This window comes from Pinus tabuliformis, chromosome 3_2 (assembly GCF_031772625.1).
Source record: "Pinus tabuliformis cultivar Carrire ecotype Pingquan chromosome 3_2, CPIR1, whole genome shotgun sequence".
NCBI classification, from domain to species: domain Eukaryota; kingdom Viridiplantae; phylum Streptophyta; class Pinopsida; order Pinales; family Pinaceae; genus Pinus; species Pinus tabuliformis.
In genome coordinates this window covers 315233710-315246679 of record NC_142302.1, presented here as the reverse complement: position 1 = coordinate 315246679, position 12970 = coordinate 315233710, and positions in this window count along the sequence as shown.

Sequence of the window (12970 nt, the reverse complement as noted above, 5' to 3'; positions counted from 1 at the left end):
GTGAGTATTTGCTATAAAGATTAGTGGATAGTTGGCTAGATGGAAGTAGTAGTGGTAGGGGGACGGTTAGAATGGTCTTGGCTGTACTATTTGGTAGGGGTAGTTCAAGTTGCAGTTGATAGTAGTTCAAGTTAGGATCTACCTTCTGATTGTCCTGATTGCTATGCCTCCCGCCCCATAGATAGGGAAGAAAGCTTGTCAGACGAGATAGGGAAGACATCCAAGTAGGAAGGGTTAGATCGGATAGGAAGCTAGATAGATAGGCCAGGTTTATAGATAGGATTTACCACTCCAATCAATAGGCTTTGTAGGAACTTTCTGTCTGTGAAATTAGCTAACTACATATCCGCAGATTTCAGAGTTCTTTAGAAGGGAATTTCTCCGTTAATCATCTGTGTTACGGAGTTCTTTAGAAGGGAATTGCTCCGTTAATCATCTGTGTTGCGAAGTTCTTTACCACCTTGACCCACCGACCCAGAAGAATTTCATTTCTTCCTTCGGCGATGAGGCCCTTTTTCTCTTAATAGCAGAGCTCGGCGATAAGGTTTTCGTGCCCCAACTAGGTCCACTGAATCCACATATACTCCTGCTGGTGGGTCTACTGCTGGATAAACTGCTTAGTCAACGACTTAATCTTATGCTGCTACTGCTACTGTCTTTGCTTCTGTTTCTATCTGGATCTATTGCTGGTTTTGGCCGACTGGCTATGGCTTTGGATATAGTGACTGGTCTGGCTGGATAGGATGGATGGGAGGATGCTGGCTTGGGATGACTAGCCTTGCTTAGTGAGCGACCGTGGGAAATGAAAGAGGGAGAACCTGGCCTTATGACTTGATACACTAACCCGGTGTACCCGTAGTCAAAGTGGAAAATTGAAGAGTGAGAAGGTGGCCTATCAGTTCTCCATTAGTAGCCCTGGTACCCGCTAAATTGGAGAGTTCAACACGCTTGCTCAAAGTGGGTAAATGAAGTAAGAAAAGGGGAATCTTTCTCTGAACTGCCTACTCTCTTCTCAAAACTACCGCAAGTGACTGTTCTCTGTGCAGTGCCAACAGATCTCCTCGCTTATTGACTTGAACCACTGACCTAACGAGCTAACCTAACAGACAGAAGGAACTTACGGCACCTGACAAAGAGCAAACAGCTTATCTCAACTACTTGACTTGAGTCCCAGTACTGAAAGACGTCACTTCAGGAGTTGACTTCGGAAGGAAAGACTATATGAGCAAAACCACTAGCACTAGCACTTGCCCGGAGTATCGGTACCGCAAGCCGAGAAATCAATCAATCACTTCCCTCTGCGATAAAAGGAGTGAAAGGCGATGAAAAGCGACTTAAAAGCCATGAACCGAAGGACTCAAAAACGGAAAGAGCGTGCGAGAGGAGAGAACGAGCCCAGACGCCCCTCTTTCTCTCTACGACCACTTACAGCTGGAACTGAAAGTACAGACTCTCTAAGCAAAGCCACTTGCCGGACTGAAGGAATGAATTCATGAGCTGCTTTCCTGACAGCTAAAAGCCGAAAGCGATAGTACGAGAGAAAGCAAAGATAGACGAAACTACTACTACTACGAGAGAACAATAACTCGACAAGTTGTTTAATTATGTAATAAAATAAACCTTCACATTATCCTCCTTATTTATAAAACCAAATATTGATACCTCAATTCATGAGTTAAATCAATACAGTATACGTATTTTAGTGTTATCACAACAAAACAACATGATTATATAATAGTTTTTATCTTTAAATAATAAGTTCGGAAATAATAAGTTCGGAAGATGAAACAACACCCAACAAAACAAAGCCATGGACTTGAGCATATATAATAAGAACCTCCCTCTTTTGCAACACTATGATGTGGATTTTAATTTTTTTTTACACTCTACATTGTATTTTCTCGAAGTCATTTTTTTTAATGCTTTACTTTTATTTCCTTAAAACAATATACATTTTTTTCATATTATTTATTAATTCAATGTACTAAATCATATTGCATTAGGTTGTGAAATCAATGCATATTATTATTTTGATACACACTAAAACACATGGTAGTTTTTACTAAAATTTACATTTTAAATTTTCTTTATTTCTAGTTATTTTTATTAGTCATTTTGAAGAGCATATTGTTAACCAAAATTTTCTCAATTGTAAATTTAAGTGTTATACAATAAATTATTTATTTATTTTTGCTTGTAAAAGAATTTTAAATGATTTTCTTTTCTAATTTACATTTAATGTATCTTTACTTTATTTCATTTACATTCAATGTATTTTTATTTTATTTCATGGTTTTTTTAATGTATTTTTACTTTATTTCATTTACATTCAATGTATCTTTATTTTATTCCATGGTTTTTTTTTTTCTTATATGAACACATTGAATGTTCTGGTATATATGTAAGTAATTTATTTTAAACATTAATGCTTTTTTCTTGGTGTGTCGTTTTCTATAATTTTTTCTTTATAAATTATTACTAATATGTTTAACATACTATAATAGATGTATATCATGGACAACATGTATGTTTATGTTAGTTATCTACTCAGATATAGTTATAGGATCAAATTAATAATATAGTAGTAATTAAGAATTTTCATATTATTAAATTGTTTGTGATATATTGAAATACAAATGATAAGTTTGTATTCATGATATCATAATATTTGCAACAAAGGTCATATTAATATTAATTTCTGTATATATTTACTTATTGATATATTTATATAACAATTTCTCATTCTTCTATGTTCTCTATCTCCCTCGACCCTTTCCCATGACGGACTTGTCCATCTCTAACTTGCATTGTTGTCATGGATATACATAGCCTCCTCACCTTTAAGAAGTTGGAAGGTGACATCTTTGACCTCTGCTCCCCCTCCCATTCTCTATAAATTCAACCAACCTAAAAGCTAGATTGGTAATGATGGCGGACATAATGGTTCAATACACAGATTTAGTACGCCAAGTCCACAGAAAAATTGTCTAGATTCAGGTTTTTTTGTTGGATATCAACATTGGTCATAATGAGAATTTCATGTGGCACTTCTCCCTAGGGAAATATGGCTCAATTTCTCCATTAGAGATGAATTATGCTCTTCCAAACCTCAATGTAACAAGCCCTAAAGTTTCTTTAGTAATTCCAAAACCTATAGTTCTCCACCTTCCATGGGTTTATTTTAAGGTTTTTCTTTTATATCTATATTCTAGGGTTGATTGGGTTTATGTAGGGTGGTTGGGAGGAATTATTATTATCCTCCCTACTTAGGTTCAATTCCCACAAATGACATGTTAGGCTCATATTGTGTATATTGTTGTAATGAATTTGAGCCTTGTTGTTGTATGATCTTGAACTCTGAAGAATATCTTACTCTTGTCAATGGGTTACAAGGTGGAGTGCTCAGTTATATATATTCTAGGAGTGCATCTTTGAATCTATAATATAAGGTGTTTTTTTGTTTTTTTGTAGAATTTCATAGTCTTTACTACTCAAAATTATCTATTAAAATTATAGGGCCTGCTATCTAGATATGACTCCTTTTAAATAGTCCTATCTATTGTATTCTTGTAGCCATCAGGATGCATTATATATATATCAAATCAATACTCGAAATCTTAGCATATAATAAGTATAATACATAGATATAAAGTGGAGTAATAATATTGACCCACCAGATTCCATCACTTTATTATATTATTTTATTATTATTTGCATCATATGATTTTTTATTTTGATAAATTATTAATGATAAATGTATGAATGTATTAATTGATATGAATCTTGTAATACATAGTCCAATTATAAAAACACCAAATTATAATTTACACTAAAATAATAATGAATTTATTAATTTTTATACATCCAATCATTTTATAAACAATGAAGTCATAAGATTATCTCCTAAAATATTAAATTTGAAATTTTAGAATGTAACCTAATTTTCTTATTTATTTATTTCTTTTTCTCTCTTTGAACACTAAAGAAACTCTCTTTTGCTCCTTTTTTTTAATATCACAATCCTCCATGATACATTTGTGCAACCTCATTTGCTAATACATATATTATTGTAATTTATTGCATATTACAAATTTATATAAATATTACCATAACTCTTTTTTTTCCTTTTTTGAATGGGACATGATGTATTTGTGCAACATAACCTTTTAGATTGTCATAATTTATATATATTTATTAAAATTGAATATATAATTATATTAACTAAAATTAATTCTGGAAAACATACGTTAACTAATACTTATGTGTTTACTTTAACTAAAATTAACTCTTGAAAACATACTTTAACTAATACTTATGTGTTTTCTTTTTAATATCAGGGAAAATTTTAAGGGTTAATATTCGCAGGTGGGCTAATTTTCCATGCTTTTTCCAAAAAAAAATTTGCCAATTTCCAATTTTTTCTAAAATGATTCGCCCAAATTTTATAATACACCCTTATTTTGCCTTAAAAATCGCTTAAATATTATATTGACTAATATAAAATCATTGAAAATCTAAATATTTCTACAAAAATATCACCAAAATTTTTACAATTTACATTTTAAGAATTAATAAAATTCACCAAAATTTTTAAACTTTAAAATATACTTTCATCCTTAAAATTTTCTTTATTTAATATCACATTACAACACAAAATTAACCATATTTATTTTTTTATTTTTTTAACATTACAATTGGTCATAAAACCTATCAAAATATTATTGACATATCTTCATCATCTCAAAATAGCTTTTTACCCCAAAACATGACATATCTTCATTTATTCCTTATTGAATATCATAATGCGAGGCACCCTCTTTTGTTTTTACATCACAATGTGACAATTTGTGTTTGTGTCATATAATTTACTATTATAAATATTACTGTTTATTTATATTAACCCAATACAGTTTTTGGAATCGCGGGTTACTTAAGTCACTTTTATTTATTTTCTTAATAATTTCATCTATATTATATCCGAAAGCTTTCAATTTATTTAAAAAGCAATCAACCATTTTCTAAATTAAACAAGCATGTACATTGAGCTTTGAAATATTAATGTTTTTATTTCTACACATAGATTTGAATGACCATAATAAAATTTCACAAGTATAATCTAACATTATAACAAAATTAACAATGATAAAGTATTCATAATTTGAACCAATATGAATGGAGATAGTAAAACACCAATAAATATTTTATTCACGTTGATGATAATAGTAAACATGGTCTAAATAAAAGCAATCCATACTTATTCATATTAATGATTATATTAAATATTTTTAATCAAATACATTTATATTTTTTATTTTTTATTTTATCTTTTTTTACATTAAAATGGTTAATTTTGTATTAAAAGTGTTGTATAATAATACAGAAATATATGGTTGTTCATGAGTCAATTTAGCAAGAAATGTCCAAAATTTTAGAGAACTTATAGTAGAGAATAATCTTTTATCTATTTCAGAGTGAAAATTTTGAGACTTATTTGGATATACCCTATTATATTAGTCAAAATTACTTTGCAAATCATAATAAAACCTAGATTTAGATAAAAACATGCTCAAGGTGGGCTTCATTTTATTCATATGGAGAAAGATTGCTCTTGACCCATATCTCACATCTCTACTTCTCCATGTGCCCACTAGACTAAATATTCCTCTTTTTCTCCTCAAAGTGTTGAGCCAATTGACATTATTTGTTGAGACAAATCTCTTGACCAAGCCTACTACCATTTAATGAAGCATATTTTCTCTCCTTCTAACTTGTCAATTTGCCTTTTTTGTTGAACCATAATCTCTAAGATTTCTACATCCTTAAGATTTCGAGTTTCTCCTTAGAATATAATCTATTTGTTAAATTGGAAATTTAATTGATTAATTGTGAATAAATATCATTCCTCTTAAATACACACAAGTTATCGAACACCTTATGTAAATCATATCAACCTTGTTAACTATAGTCCACCATTGTCATAAAAATATGAATATTTAGACTTAAGGGAATAAGAAATAGAAATAAGTTCAATACCTCACACTAAATCTAGATTGAAGAGAATACCTAAATCTCATTCATAGATAACCCAACTTCCTAGAATTTGAAATGATGATTCCTAAGATTTATCTACATGGCATAACTCACTAACCAAAACATGAAGGTGGGATTTCCCACCTTAGTTAGCCATATTAAAAAATGGAGACATATAATGTTACTCCACCATCAAGTTTGAAGTCTAATAGCATAACATGAAGTTCATTAGATTTAAATCCTATCCTTTCTCATTAATGTTTATCTACCACTTGCCATTTTTTGGTTCCATTTATCTTGATCCTCGAATTTTCATTTCAAACCTTTTTTAGTCATGTATTGCATTACCAAGGGATTGGATTATCTGATGTCCTACATTTTGTTCTTAATTTCCATTCTTTCAAGTTGGAGGCCTCATTTTCCAAATGATATGCTTGTTTATTTGGGCTCTCAACATGCAGTAATACTCAACTAGTTCAAAATAAAATTCCTCTTATTGTGTTTCTTGATATGATGCTTTCTCAATTACAATACACTAGAATAGATGAGTTTTACATGTGTCTTATGATAAGATATTAATCATGTATGACTATCAGGTCTTTGATTAATCTTGAGATCTCGATAGAAGGAAAAAATCTTGGCTTAATTATTTGTCACTTCCCCAAGGATCCAGTAATAAATTATTTTATTTGTCCATTAGCATCATCAACAATCCCCCTACAACCACCATGCCTGACGAAATCCATATTCTTAATACAATATGCGAGAGAAAAATACCAAGATGGATAACCAAATAAATTCATACTCTGTAAGTAAGTAATAGATATTACGAAGAAAAAATCATGGTCCTATTGGAATGCATCTCTTTGGATGGTAGTAATGTCTTGGCTATGTCAGAAGAAACCTTGGATTTTTGTGTAAAAGAGGTATACCCCACATTCAACATGGAGTAAAATACCCTTGTAGAATATCTTATGTAAAGAAGTGAAATTATGTTATCACACATGTATTATTGGGTTGTAATTCCTTAATATCTCTTGTTATATAATAGAGGTAAGGGAGACCCATGAGATATACAAAACAAAATAACAAAGTATTATCTTTGTAAAAAGTTAAGCATTTGGATTGGTTCTCTTTGTAACATTGGTCTAAAGAAAATAAAGACGTTATTACCTTCCCATGGATGTTTCCCCTATTGGTGTTTTACCATGTAAATCCGATGTGTTATTTCCTTTTGTCTCCTTTCTATTATTAATTAAGTGTTTTTATTATGCTTAGGAGGTCAATTTTACATACAAGCGAATTTTGCTTACAACTTGATTTTTTTTCCATGGTTTCTAACTGTTTTGTTTGTTGTATGTACAATTTCACCAATTTTTTGCTACAATTTCTCTAGGCTTTGATGCTAACATTTTTTGCAAGCATAGTTACTAATGTACATTGACATATATCTATGACTACCTAGTTTTCTTAGAGGGTGCAATCCACAAGGGCTTCACTGGGGGAGCAAAACCATACCACGTGCATTCATATTGGGGGATATATATTGAGAAAACATGACATAATATATTGGGGGATATATAGGTTGTAAAGGGCTTTTATATTGGAAGGTATGGAAAATGGAGCTCAAAATTAATGAAAAATATAAAGGGGTATAAAAAATGTTAACGAAAAAATTGATACCTACAATATCTTGTGAAAGTAGGGGTTTTTTCAATTGGGAAGGTGTATTGAGTTCATATTGGTAGGGGGTTAAATATTGTGATTTTTATAGGTATTTTCCAATATGTAGTCAAATTAAGGGCATTGTTTAATATGCCACGAACGCACGTGATATGTCATAGGTTCATTAAGTCAAGCCCCCGTGGTTCAATCCAAGTTATATAAACAATGCCAAAGCCACCACACTTAATATAATCCGCAACAAATTTGGCATTTTTTCGTTGATCCAACTTGAGGCTTGGGATGTTGATTTGGCACCGGTGTTGTAATATTTAGCCAACGACGCTCTCCTTTGTTCCATCACAATTCATGACCTATAACAATTTATTGCACAATTCTTTTTTTCTTAACACTTGTAGCTAGTACGTACGGGTTTTGCATGATATTATTGTTTTGTATGGCCGTTTTCTTACTATAGAGGGTTTGTTGTTTAGATCTGATTTTTTTACTTTGTTATATAGAATTTTAAATTGTTGCATGAAATCTATACGATCGTATGGATGTGGTGTGGGGTTGTTGGTGTTATAGCATGCAATATGGTTGTTTTAGATTCCCTATTTTCCATTGTTCTTTTTTACATTCATTCATGTTATGTTATGGTATTAATATGTACTAACATAGATGCATCTAATTCTGGATCTACAAAGTGCTGAGAAGCATCAAATCTCTCAAGATACAAACCTATTTTTGAGTGTAGAACTTGAGGAAAGTTTGCATTCAAGAGATTTGATTCCTCTTAGCTCTTGGTAGATCCAGAGTTAGATGGATATATGTTGGTTTTGAGTGGCACACACTCTCTCTTTACACATACACACATTGCATATTTTTGTTATCAATATTTTTTCCTATATGCATATATTTAATCATTTTTATTATTAATATTTTTTAAAATGTTATATATCAAATCCAGAGCTAGGATTACAAATCTCCCTCATACCTTGAATTAGAAAGCACCTATTAATGGAATAATAATTCTCTCACTCTTTCTCTCTTTATATATGTTTAATGTTAAGATGTTTTACTTGACATATAATTTTTTTAACTTAAATTACTTTATTTTTCTTTAATATGGACATTGAAATATCTTGTTTATGGCTGATGGTAAAATATCTTTTGCTCTTAAAATATATATATATCTATATCTATATATATATATAACATGCAAACTAAACATAAAATGAATTAAACATCATGTAATATATGTAGAATTAAACATAAAATGATACAAACCTATTTTTGAGTGTAGAACTTGAGTAAAGTTTGCATTCAAGAGATTTGATTCCTCTTAGCTCTTGGTAGATCCAGAGTTAGATGGATATATGTTGGTTTTGAGTGGCACACACTCTCTCTTTACACATACACACATTGCATATTTTTGTTATCAATATTTTTTCCTATATGCATATATTTAATCATTTTTATTATTAATATTTTTTAAAATGTTATATATCAAATCCAGAGCTAGGATTACAAATCTCCCTCATACCTTGAATTAGAAAGCACCTATTAATGGAATAATAATTCTCTCACTCTTTCTCTCTTTATATATGTTTAATGTTAAGATGTTTTACTTGACATATAATTTTTTTAACTTAAATTACTTTATTTTTCTTTAATATGGACATTGAAATATCTTGTTTATGGCTGATGGTAAAATATCTTTTGCTCTTAAAATATATATATATATATATATATATATATATATATATATATAACATGCAAACTAAACATAAAATGAATTAAACATCATGTAATATCAATACTATTATTTTCTATCAATTCCATATCACGGGGGCTTCACTCAGTGAACCTATGACATAGCACATGCATTTGTGACATACTAAACAATACTCTTAATTTAACTACATATTAGAAAATGTGAAAGTTTATCTATTGCAACTACTAGAAATTATTCTTCTAACTCAAAAACTAATTATGTAGTTTATTTGCTACGACAAATAATGAATAAAAGCAGAGCTGCAATTTTCACCATAAAAATACCGTGGAAAATAAAATACTGGAAACTGAGAAATTCTAGCAAACATAGAATAATTTTAACACAGTTATTTTTGGACAATTGTCCCTAGAAAAACTCAACTTGGGAAAACTAATGCAATAGATGAGGGTTTTATTATTAATATTCAGAAGTAATTCTGAGTACAATAATTTAGATGCCTGGCTAGAAATCTAATTTGAGGAAAATACTGGAAAAAATATTGTGACAATTTTCTCTCACACCACAGTTATTTTCAGCCTCCGAAATAGCTTCCCCAGCCTCTGCGCTGAGCTCCCTGCTTTAGCCTCTACATAGTGCCTACGTTGGCCCTCTGGAGATTTCAAATTTCCTTCCTTCGACTCTTTCGAGAATTAGAAATCTTCCTCCTAGAATGTTACTTCTCTCCTCTTCCACCTGCTACTCACCCTTTGGTTCTATCTTCTCTATTGAGCTGCTACTACTGAGAAAATCGAACTACTTGGGCAACTAAGTATCTGCACTAGATGATTTCTCCATCACCACATTGACTTCCTTTTATAATCCATTGTTGAAGCACCAACTACCAAGATTAAAAATTAATCAATGGATAGGATAATCTCCGTATCGATCTGTGTGAGTTTCTAGATGATTCTCACCTTATCTCAATTAACACTGATTAATTAACCATATTCCCTAAGTTTAGACTTAGAAAATATTTAAAAATCAATTAATAATCTAATTGAGACACTTCTAGGAGGAATTTCCAGAAACGATTTTTGTGTTTTGGAGATCTCATTTATTCTAGCGTCTCCACAAAATTTCAAAGGTAGAACACATCTGATGCTACAAAAACTAATAGAAAATGCCTCTAAAAACCACTTGATTTAACACCCTACCAATATGAACCCAATACATCTTCCCAATTTCAAAAAACCCTACTTTTACTAGATATTATAGGTATCCATTTTTTCATTAACATTTTTTATACCCATTTATATTTATATCCCTATTATAGTGACATGATACCTCTCTTATGACCCGACATGCATTCTACAATGCACCTTTCTTCTTTTGATATACATTCTAAATGCATATTAGTTCTCCCAAAATACAATTACTCAACCCACTCTCAAGCACATCTCACTATGATTTGCAAAATTTAATGGTCTAAGGAACACAAAGATCAACCATGTTTTAGGAAGATTGATTATGTGCATGTATATAAAATGACATATAAATTAATCTATATGATGATAAAAAATCAATTCATGAATCTTTATGAATATTTTTGCACCAAATAAGGTTTTCAAGCACAAGTCTAGATGTTTCGTGTGGATTCCGAAAGAAATCTATCTAAGGCTCATGTTCCTACTGGTGTTTTAGGCTAGGAACAAAAGCCATGAACCAAAATTTAGAGATGGATAGGTCACGAATTCAGACTTTAGATAATCATGAATTCTAATTCATGGGTTCATTTTATGTATGATTCCAATGCAAGGTGTGAATGTACATTTTTTTATGAAATAGATTAAAATGTTGCAAGATAATCATTTCCTTAACTAAGCAACTTAACCCATAGGGTGCATGAAGGAGAAAAAGGTTTACTGTAGGCAACCTCCAAAATGGTTGCATGAGAAGAACACTCGAGAGATTTTACCACCAAGTGAGTTGTGATAACATGTAAAGCACGCTCATGGTAAGAAGCCTTATGGAGAAAGAAGAAATGTTAGGTTTAGGTGCAATATGGCAACGATATACAATACTTTGGATGAGAACATAGAGCACAATTTCAAAATGTAGGCCATATCTATACGATAATCTCTTCACAACACAAATAACTATTAGTTCACATAAATTAGAATTAAATAAATGGAGTTGCCAAGGACTACTTAGAGAAGCATCAAATATGAATTCATAGTCTATGTATTGAGAACAAGGTGAAAAAGGGAGTTCGTGATGATAGACTACAAAAATCTTAAAGCATCTATCAATTTGGTCCCATATTTTAGTTTTGGTAGTGGAAAAATAAACATTTATAATGACATGGTTATTGTCTTGTTGGTACTTGTGAATAATTATTTTTCTATTTTTTGGATTTTGATTGAATTAACTTACCATGCATGCTTTTATCTCTTACACACATACCGTACATTTAGTGCAAAGGAAACTATGGTTTGTAAGCTATATTATGTTTGTTATACGAATATATAAAGAGCCATAAGTGAAAGAAAAAATGTGTATAACATTTGATGCAGGGAACACGAAGTTTCTGAAGAATCTGTTATTGAATGGGAATAGGTACAAAGAGTGGTTTTAGACATGTATACTCATAACCTAGAGAACAAGCTAGAAATCAAAAGTTTGTGATTACAAACAACAAAAGTATTGAAATTGTTGTCAATCTGGTCCCACTTTTTATTTTTGGCATTGGAAAAATATAAACTTATTTAGTGACTTTTCTATTGTCTAATTGGTTCTTATGAACAATGCTTTCTTGTTTTTTGGTTTTTGTGTGCCATTCACTTATTATGCATTGGTCACATAGACCATATTTATTGCAAAGGTAACTATGGTTTATAAGTTGTATTAAGTACCTTATACAGACATGGAAGGAAAGATAGATGAAGGAACAAATGTGCACAACTTCTCATGTAGGAAACATGAAGCTTATGAAGAATATGTTGTTGAATGGGCATCTATAAAAATAATGGTTTTGGACATGATTGTTATTGTTGCTCAAATAATATAAGTCAATGGAAGGAAGTATGTACTTCTGCATAAAAATTTGTAATATTTGGCTCTCTTCAAATGCAGTGAAGAAAGATTTGTTTTGCAAGCATACTTAGGGACCAGGGAATCTAATTTATCAACCACTAACAAAATATATAGATCATGCATGTTATTGCACAATCACTAGCATGTTGGTGAACCCCATTTTAATTAGTTATTGAGTTGAAGGAAATCGAGGATCACTTGTTGAATGTCCTATGATTAAACTGAAGATGCTTCTTTTAGCAAGTATCATAGGATATTTCTTTATTCTTCTCTTTCTCCGAGATTTCTTTCCCTAATACTGTTCCATTCTCTTCTCTCTGAAATATGAAACAATAATCCTGACAATGATAATGTTGTTTGCAATCTTTTTCCTTTTTAAATAGCTTGCAGGTTATAGGATAAAATTGGGCTCTCAACTATTCAAACATAATACCATTTCCTTGGTAGGCGACTCTACTAATTATCATA